A 10,305-nucleotide genomic window follows, 5' to 3' on the forward strand; every position below is an offset into this window, starting at 1 on the left:
TCATGATCTGAGAAGCTTTTACCAAAAATGCAGTCAAAAAACTTCACAAAATGTAAATTCAGCTTGCCTAAAACGCAATTATCTTAGATGACCTAGGTTGACCTTGACCCTGACCTTGACCCCTGTACATCGTCGAACAACATGTTCCATGATAGGTGGGAGGTAAGACTGGCAAAAAAGGCCGAAATCAGGGTGTCAAAAGCTCACAAGGCCCATGGCAAACGCAAGATGTTGAGAATTGGCCATTTGGGTCATGACATGACCTGAAAAACAAGGTCATATCTCCAAAACCAAAAGTCACAGAGACTTGAAATTTTCAGTGGACATCAAGAAAGGATAGAGGAGCAGCTATACGAAAAATCAGCCTTCTAGCTCTAAAAATGTTGAGTGCAGAGCAGAAAGACTACCTGGGGGGGGTGGCAACCACCCCCCCCATGTGCGGGCGAGGGTTAAAGGGACCCTCCCACCTTCAAAAAAGTTAATGAATTGGCATGAAAGTGATGTCGCTCGGTTCAGAAAGAGCGAAAACGAATATGTACCAAATTTCATCGAAAAATATTCACCGGTTTTCAAGATATTAGACTTTTACTTTTGTTTACTTTTTGGGATCTCCGCTGTTCCTAGCGACTTTATTTGAAAGTGCGGCATTTGTTGCGCGCAAAGCAGCATATACCACCGCGTGCTACCAAACGTTTTAGTAAAAGATTTAAAAACTGTTAGACCTCCGCTGACGTCACAAATTCTAAGGGGGCATACCAATGCATTAGCCCCTTAGAATCCGAAAACTGCAAGTTTGAAATTCCATATCTCCGAATTAAAGCATTTTTCGATGTTGTGAGTGCCCAAACCGGTATTTTCAGGCCATGGCCACCAATTTGGCTATCTCAACTCAAAACTAATGTTAAAGGGACTATCCCACCTTCAAAAAAGTCCCGTTTATGATTCGGAAATGTTACTCAGGGTATTGTGACGAATTCTGCAAGTTATTACGCATTTTCATACTATACTTTTTGAGATATTTCGACTTTTATATTTCATCGTGACGTCATTTAGATCGGATCTGTGACGTCATGAAGGATTTACTTCATGCCAATGAGGGGGGAAATTTGGCAGCAAATATATTTGCTTTCAAATATGACGTGGCTCATACAATAACAAAAGTGTCTCTGATTTGGCAATTTGTAGTTGGCAATAGGTGTGATACCTTAATGACACGTAGTCAATGTAAGTTTGTTGGACTTCCTGCACATAAAATTCAAATACTAACATCACAATTCACATAGGAAAGGAGCATATTTTCACCATTACTTTTAACATGTTTGTGTCAATTTTAGATACCTACAAAGTGAACAAGTCTGAAATCTGAATGAAAATAACAAACATAATATTTCCTGACCTAACCTTACCTACTTTCCTAAAATGTTTGTAATGCTAACCTAAAACCTCCATGCCAGATGCCTACAACCTACAAACCTTTCAACCAGCATACTACATAAAACCTCACAAGCTATTCCATTCCGAACCTATTGATTAGGATCTTTGGTATGCTTTTACTCATTTCATCTTAGCTTGCTATCATAGTAAACATGCAGGTATCTAAAGAAATGTTTTGTTTTTCCTTCTTAGCTGTTGAAATTTCTTAACCCGCGCACCGACGGGGGTCTGCGCCAACTTAGTACCGACGGGGGGGGGGCGGATGACCGCCCCCCCTGAGATCTCGAGAACGAAGCAAGATAGCGACAAGCGGTAAACGGCATCGGATACGCACGGTCAAGATCTACAATTTTTACTAAGGTCATTTTCAGGTCAGGTCAAAGATGACGTCACAGGGGTCGAAAAAGTCAAAATGGCGGCGCTGGATATGGAGAGAGTTTTTCTCGAATAACTTTCGAATTAGTCCAGCTAGGAACAAACTAAGGGCATCATCGTGATCCTCTCGTCAATCCGCATCGAATGATATATATGTTGACCTCGAAAGGTCAAGGTCAAAGGTTGACCTCAGGTCACGTGACCTCGAGGTCATCATGTATATCATTCGATGCGTCTTGACGAGCTGAACACAATGAGACCATCCACGCGTCTGTATCTTGTTCCTGTACGGAGTTATTGGCCGAAAACCTTTGGTGACCTTTGATGACGTCACATGACCTCACAGCTGCCCAACAGCAAAACAGACCTCAAGGTAGTGAAGGTTGATCGTATATGAAGTCATGTATGGTATATGGGGCCATTCCGACCCGTTTTAGTGGTAAAAACAGGGAGTTGATTTTTCCCCCATTGACTTATAATGGGGAGGTCGCGAAATTGACCTGACCTTAGGTCACCGATATCAAAATTCCGAGATATACAAATTGTAGCTACTAATGACCTAATAACATCCTGCGACTTTCAAAGGCCTCCGACATCTACTGTAGCTCTGGCACGGTGACAAAGTTGCAAAAAAGTGACTTGAGGTTGGGTCATTCAAAGTGACCTGGTGACCTGACCTTGAAAGGTAGGAGGTTCAAACTTGCACACCATGTGTAAAATTGATGAGGGAATAGTCATACCAAATTTCGCGGCGCTACGCGCCGCGGTTTTCCCGCTATTCGCGAAAAACCTCAGGGGGGGGGGCGGATATCCGCCCCCCCGTCGGTGCGCGGGTTAAAAGCCAACACAACACACTATGCAGTAAGCACATGACAGAGGTCTCTGTCACTGCGTGATGAAACTCGCAATGCTGCTTGCAGGCTGTTGACAGGAAGTGATAAGTAAGTTACGACTTTCGCATACTACTATATTTTTTTGTACACAAGGAGTTGGTCACTGATTGAACATGTCTCAGCATCATATTTGAATACTGATAATTATATACCCGAGCATTGACCCATCAATTGAAACTTGAAAAGTAGATAAGTGCGTAGCAAAATGGGTTGGTGAAGAGTAAATTGCCTATATAAAACATGCAATGTTCACTATACCTATAACATACTGCATAAAAAATGTAGCCTGCTCCATAAAAATGTAGTCTGTTGACTGTTCCATGTCATTTTTGCGCCTATTATGGTCAAAGCCGCTTCTTCAATTTCCTTCTTCATTCAGTGCAACTGCAGGGATGCAGCCAAGGGGGTGTCCACGCAGCCCCCGTTCACGAGCTCCAGAATCCCTTACCGTGACGTCACCACGGCGGTAGAATCTCCCTTCACCCATTGGCATGCATGCAAATTTCATCATCTTTCGAGCGAGCTGGAAAAAACAAGGGTTATGTGTCATGAAAAGTTGTACTAATGTAACAATAAGTTCACCTCATTACGATAAATGGGGCTGAAACTAAAAAATTGGGCTATATCGAGCCAAAATCAGCAATTCAAATGACCCATTCATTAGAACGTGAAGGATTTCCTCTGATGACGTCACCACGGCGCCTTTATTTCCCTAGTGAACCAACCTGAGTAGTAAAGGAATCTTGTGTCCACGGCCCACGGGTGTCATGGTCTCCCCCTGAAGGTGAAAAATAAAATTAAATTAAATAAAAAATAAAAATAAATTAAAACAGCTGCACCACACCCCCAAAAATAGTGGGCCAAATCCGAGGAGTTTTCCTTTTTGAAGGGGGTACGACACTAGGCCCCGACCTGTGGCCCCTCCCTCAGCAAAATCTTGCCTACGGTCCAATAATTTGTGTCTATGCTATATTTCTCTGACTATTCTATAAAGGAGCTATGCAATCCTGTTTTATTTCTAGGTTCATGCTATTCTGAGGTGAAACATTTTCCTGGCGTGGTGGCACTTTGTTAGTGTGGGGTGAGGTAGGTGTGGCTGTGATGTGGCTGACCCTGTCGGGTCCCACTCCCCCTCTGACCCGCCCGCGCCGCGCGTCCCGTCAGGTTGCCGTGTGGCGCGGCGCTCCGCCAGCTGCTGCGCCGGGGTTAGCGGCGCTCAGCAGAGCTATCAGCTGACACGGCGCGCCGTGCTCGATCGCCACGGCGCATGTGCCGCTGCGCGACGCGCCGGGCGCCGACGGCCGTCGTCTGGCAGCAACAGCGCTGCCAGTGACTCGCTCTGCTGCTGCAGAAACTGGACAAGGATCGTAGAATCGTGGCGTTCCATCCTTCGATTAATATCGATCATTTTCGGATGCTTCAATTTTAAGTTCGAACTTCAGGCCACAAAACAAACTACCATACAAACAACGGACATATTAAAGCTGGCTTCTTCTTCTTGCACCAGGTGGCAGCACTTCTTTTCGAAAATCATTGCTTATCTTTCCAAAATCATGATTTCCTCGCTGAGGAGTGAAATCGGCTTCATCGTTGTCAAAAATAGCAGAATCGTTGCCATTTTTGGCACGTGTGACAAAAATAGAAGGGGCTAAAAATGACAACGATTGACCAAACCTCCCCCGACTGGAATCTTTTGTGAACTTTTTCTCAGTCTAAAGGCCGGGCTCCACTACGCGTTTTTTCCGTGCGTTTTATCCGAGACATCGGTTTTTGCGTGAAATCGTTCCCGAAAAAAAGTTCGCATCATTGCTCAACATTGGGCAAGCTACACTGGGAACGATGTCACGCAAAACACGACAACTTGCAAATCCCGTACCGATTTTAAGGAAATCTCGGTAAAACGCATGACGATGTCACGCAAACTCGGAAATCTTGTACCTATAAAAAGTTCAATTATTTGAACTTTTCATCGTTTTTTGCGTGATACGGCCGGGAGACATAACTTGTGCGCTGCGGCAAACAGTGTGAATGTAATTTTGTGTTTGTTTTTGACGTTGTTAAATATGTTTTTAATTATTGTGTTGAAGCTAGGAAATTTCTGTAGAAGTGTTTTTAGTGTAAAGAGGATGAGTGAAGGTAAGAAATAATAAACATAGCAACCCTACATATTTCATTTTGCGCTTAAAGCAGTGTCAATGAAGGGAAAAAGAGTTTTAATTCAAATAGAAATTGGCGCAGTGGTGATAGGTTGGTTCGAAATTAAATGAACTAGCTGCAATGCAGAAATTTCAGCTCAAAATTGCTTGTGTCGAGTTTCGGCGTATGAGGGTATCACGGGCGTCCAGCTAGTGTATGGAATGTTTTCCAGTATGGTGCATTGACATAGGTAGGCGGAATGTTAAAAATAAAAAATCCCTTGCCCTCTTCAGCCACCAGTGGCTGGCCATGAAACAAGTTATGTATTCAAGCGAGTTTATCATGGGTGCAAGGCTAGCAACATGTGCAAGACACTTCAGCATCAAATTCTGCTCAATTTTGTCATTGATGCCCTTCAAAAAATAAACAGGTACATCAAAAGGAATGTACACGCCGAGCACAGAGGCTCCGGCGTGAGAAAGCCCAGCCTTGTGCCGTGCTGCCATCCACTTGCTGAACTGGGTGCGGGTGAAGATTGATTGGTGGGTCCATGCTGCTATGCAACAACCTCTGCTTAGTGGGCACCCGGGCTCAAAGCCACCCACTCAACCCTTCAGACAAATTTTATAAAAGTTTGGTTTACTTTTTATTAAATGTACCTACTTGCAATTAGCACATTCTTTATAGGCTCAAAATAAACAAAGTGATTTTCCGCGTAGTGGAGCCTGGGTTTAATGACAACAATGTCACGTGCTTCAGGATGACAAGCAAAAAACGATATCACGCAAAAACCGACAAATTGCAAAACCGATTTCACGCAAAAACCGATGTCTCGGATAAAACGCGCGTGAAAAAAAAACGCGTAGTGGAGCCCGGCCTTAAAGGCCGGGCTCCACTACGCGTTTTTTTATTGATAAGCAATGAAAAACCGATGTCTCGGATAAAACGCACGGAAAAAACGCGTAGTGGAGCCCGGCCTTTAGACTGAGAAAAAGTTCACAAAAGATTCCAGTCGGGGGAGGTTTGGTCAATCGTTGTCATTTTTAGCCCCTTCTATTTTTGTCACACGTGCCAAAAATGGCAACGATTCTGCTATTTTTGACAACGATGAAGCCGATTTCACTCCTCAGCGAGGAAATCATGATTTTGGAAAGATAAGCAATGATTTTCGAAAAGAAGTGCTGCCACCTGGTGCAAGAAGAAGAAGCCAGCTTTAATATGTCCGTTGTTTGTATGGTAGTTTGTTTTGTGGCCTGAAGTTCGAACTTAAAATTGAAGCATCCGAAAATGATCGATATTAATCGAAAATATGATGTTGATGAAAAAATGATATGTTAAGTCGAGAGAGGAGGTTATTTTATCCAGATGCGGTGGTTCTTGAAATCTTCTTCTTGAAATTATTTTTGCTATAATTGACGGCCGCGCAATTATTCGAAATGTGTACTTTACTTAAAGGCTGGCTCAAATTATTTTTCCTATAATTATAAAATTTGCTATAATATAATTGACGGCCGCGCATCATCCGTCATTACATGGCGATCGCCATAAACAAAAATAATTTCAAGATGTAAACACCGCATCTGGATGAAATCGCCTCCTATTTCAACTAAACATATTCTTTTTTCATCAACATTATGTTTTCGATCAATATTGATCTTTTTCGGATGCTGCAAATTAAAGTTCCAACTTCAGGCCACAAAAAAAGGGTATATACGTCAACGTTGGACTACCATACAAACAACGGCCATATTAACCCGCGACCTGGTGGGGGGGGGACTATTTTTTGCCCCCCCCCCCTCCAGACTTTTCAATATATCTCCAGAACCGCTGCGCCGATCGTCACCAAACTTTCAGTACCCTCCCGGGCATCACTTTTACACATTGTGACCAACAATTTTTCCAAAGGTTATGATAGGTTGGCCGGAAATGACGTCAGAGTGACGTCATTTTCTGCCGTTTTCGACCCAAAAAAGGGTTTCGCGGGAAGAGCTGTCAGGCCTATAGCTTTGCAAATACAGAAAAATGATTAGGACATAAAAGCTGTAGAATTGACAGGGCTACAAAACTGCTATCTCGAATTTTTAAAAAATTTTGGATTTTGATCCCCAAAAATAAAAAAAAATATTTTTTTTTGGATATAATAGTCGAAAAATCCAAAAAGTTTTTTGAATTTCGCAAAAACCGGAATATATGTGATAGTCCTTACCGCTTTCCATCCACATACCAAATTTGAGATTGATACCTCTTTTTTGGCGAAGTTATAGCGAAAAAACTGTTCAAAATTGATGACGTCAAATTTTCAAACTCAATTTTTAGCAATTCTAGACCCCGTAGCGCAAAACAAAGACCACCATTAGACTCCCCGTGACGAGCTGCATCGGCTTCTAGTGAGTGGCCCAAAAAACAATGTAAGTGGCCTTATCTCGCGCATGGAGGCCTCACTAGAAGCACTGAACAAATGGTTCCACTCAAACGCCCTGAAGGTCAACGCGAGCAAAACGCAACTCATGATATTCGGCAGCCGTCAAAATCTAAAACACTTGCCCCCAGTCGTCGTATCGTTTCGTGACACGGAGCTGGAACCATGTGCGCAGGCAGGAAACCTCGGCGTGGTGTTTGACAGCTGTCTGACCTGGGAAGCCCATGTATCTGAGCTCAGCCGGAGGTGTATGGGTCTGCTCATCGGCCTCTCCCATGTGCGGCACTGTCTTCCCGATGGGGTCATCAAAACCATTGTCACATCTCTAGTCATCTCCCGAGTAAATTACTGCCTCTCAGTTTACGGAAATGGTACAAAAAAGAACCTGAATCGACTCCAAAAGATCTTGAACTTCGCTACTCGAGTTATTTTTGGCCGCCGCAAATTCGACCACGTCACTGACCTGCGCGAGAAACTCAACTGGATGCCGCCCGAATTTATGTACAAACTTCAAACCATGGCCACTGCACGTAAGGCGATACACTACGGCGAACCGGTAGCACTTGCCTCTATGTTTGCCAAAAACCGGGACTCCTCAACCAGGAATAGAAATACACGTCAGGATAACCTTCTCCAGCTCCAGCGTCCCAGACTAGAAACCGGCAAGCGGCGTTTCAGTTACCGTGCCGCCGCGCTCCTAAACGACCTACCTCCCGAACTCTCACAGCTGCCACCCTCTAAATTCGCACGCGCTGTCAAGTCTCTGTGGAAAAACGATAGACCTTCGTGATGACCTGAATTAGGCACTCGTCTTGTATATAAGTACACGGTACGTTAGAAATCGTAGCATATAGAGTCTTCCTGTGTGTGCGTGTGTGTGTGTGTGTGTTGTTGTTCGACTGGTCTCTGTTCCCGCATGCTTATACCCGACTCAGACTCTGGGCAGTAATCGCCACGCCATGTGTGGATCGCCCATGATCGTAAATACATACATACATACATACATACAATCAATACCCATTTTATGCAAAACTATCAACTTTAAAATTTGACCTTTTTTGGCCTGACCTTGACCTGACCTTGACCTGACCTTCACCAGAAAGTGACTTAAGCCGTACCTGATAGTCTTATAACCAACACCATTGAGTTGGAAATGAAAAATTGGCCATAAAACATGCATCACACAACCTTAGTAAAGTTGGGTTCATGTGACCTGACCTGTGACCCTTGGTGACCTGACCTGTGACCTGACCTGGTATTGTCAGTGACCTCTAATAGCAACATATCTACTAGGCAACTGACGCCCTATCGCTGATTCTCGACAAAATGCGTTTTCCTTGGTGTTATAGCGCATTCCCTAGAAGACCCGTGAACGGTGAAACATTTCATCTTTGACCTGACCTGTGACGTCATCAGTGACCCTGAGGTCAATGAAATTTGGTTTCCTAAGACAAATTCGACAGGCCTTTCGAACGCCGTTTGAATTTTGCGGATCCGTCCAGTAGTTTCGGAGATACGAGGGGGGGGGGCAAAAAATAGCCCCCCCCCCCCCCCCACCAGGTCGCGTTATAAACAGACCCCACCAGGGCGCGGGTTAAAGCTGGTTTAATCTTCTTGCACCAAGGTGGCAGCACCTTTTTCCAAAATCAGTGCTTGTGTTTCCAAAATCGTGATTTCCTCGCTGAGGAGTGAAATCGGCTTCATCGTTGCCAAAAATAGCTGATAGCGTTGTCATTTTTGGCACATGGTTGCCAAAAATGGCATGTGCTAAAAATGACAACGATTGACCAAACCTCCCCCGACTGATTCATCTGCACTGCGGCCAAAACTGTGTCGCCAGGCCTCTTTGGTACGAAGAGAATCATTCATTAACCTACAATTCGCACATACCGTCAACTTCTGGCAGCAATTCATTCCGCTGCTACTGTCCCGTTTCACCAATGCAGCCATGTCACTGCTTGGAAAATAGCCAATAAAGCGACATGGCAACGTTTGCTGGGTCAATCTACGTGTTTTGTTTGTCAAAATCAATGCTTTGGTTTTTCATAATTAATGCTCGAATGTTTGAACGTATGCATTTACATAGCCGAATTCCAATTTGAAATATTCTCCAACCCATTGAGAATATTGGGTATTCGTCCCTGTCTTCTCTCTCTCTCTCTCTCTCTCTCTCTCTCTCTCTCTCTCTCTCTCTCTCTCTCTCTCTCTCTCTCTCTCTCTCTCTCTCTCTCTCTCTCTCTCTCTCTCTCTCTCTCTCTCTCTCTCTCTGTTCCCTCCCTCCCTCACTCCCCTCTTTCTTCCTCTCTCTCTCTTTCTCTCTCTCTCTCTCTCTCTCTCTCTCTCTCTCTCTCTCTCTCTCTCTCTCTCCCTTTCACCACCATAATTCTATTTCTGCGCCTGGTGTCTGTGGGTTTATTTATGCTTTCGCTGCCGTTCGTCATGCTTTGCGGTGCCATCTGGATCTGCACGTCAATGGTGGGGCTGATCCATCGCTGTGGGTTGACATGCGGTATTGGTGCACGTGAACATTAAACACTTAACATATGCGCACACAATATACAAGTCCACATTTCACATGCAAGATGTGTTGCAGAGCAGCACATCGTAGATCGTAACTACTTTATTGGAGTATTCTGAGTACGAATCAAGAAAAAGCTATAACTGATTCGTATTTGATATAGATTTGTTTATATATTCAAGACTGATGAATCGTCGTACGTCCATATCGTTCGTCATATATTTGTGACGGTGAGTTGCATATTTTTAAGTTGGTAAACTAGTGCATTTTTTTTTTTTTTTGGGTGGGGGAGCAGTCATACAAATAAAGTGGATGGTTGAAGGTGATCTTTCTGGTCAAATTCGAGCAGGATCAGTTACTGAACCCCTGCAGGGCCGCCCAACTAAGCAAGGCTTGTTGTCGGACAACCCGCAGAGGCCAGTTCCGAGGTGACAAGTGTATAAATAAAATTTAATTAAAATAAATAAGTTAATTTTTATGCAGCAATTTTTATATTTACTAGTTACATGCCAAATGCAGCGTAAAAACGC

The 10,305-nt window shown here is 43.9% G+C and overlaps 1 long non-coding RNA gene across 1 annotated transcript; it reads left to right on the plus strand.

The window, feature by feature from the left end:
* Positions 1–2,656: 2,656 nt before the first annotated feature.
* On the plus strand, positions 2,657–4,091 carry LOC122386824. Its single transcript, XR_006257438.1, has 2 exons — positions 2,657–2,750; positions 3,867–4,091. It is a non-coding gene; the product is annotated as an uncharacterized LOC122386824 (long non-coding RNA).
* The last annotated feature ends 6,214 nt before the right edge of the window (positions 4,092–10,305 follow it).

This window comes from Amphibalanus amphitrite, unplaced genomic scaffold (genome assembly GCF_019059575.1).
Source record: "Amphibalanus amphitrite isolate SeventyFive unplaced genomic scaffold, NRLGWU_Aamphi_draft 000264F_arrow, whole genome shotgun sequence".
Lineage (NCBI taxonomy): Eukaryota > Metazoa > Arthropoda > Thecostraca > Balanomorpha > Balanidae > Amphibalanus > Amphibalanus amphitrite.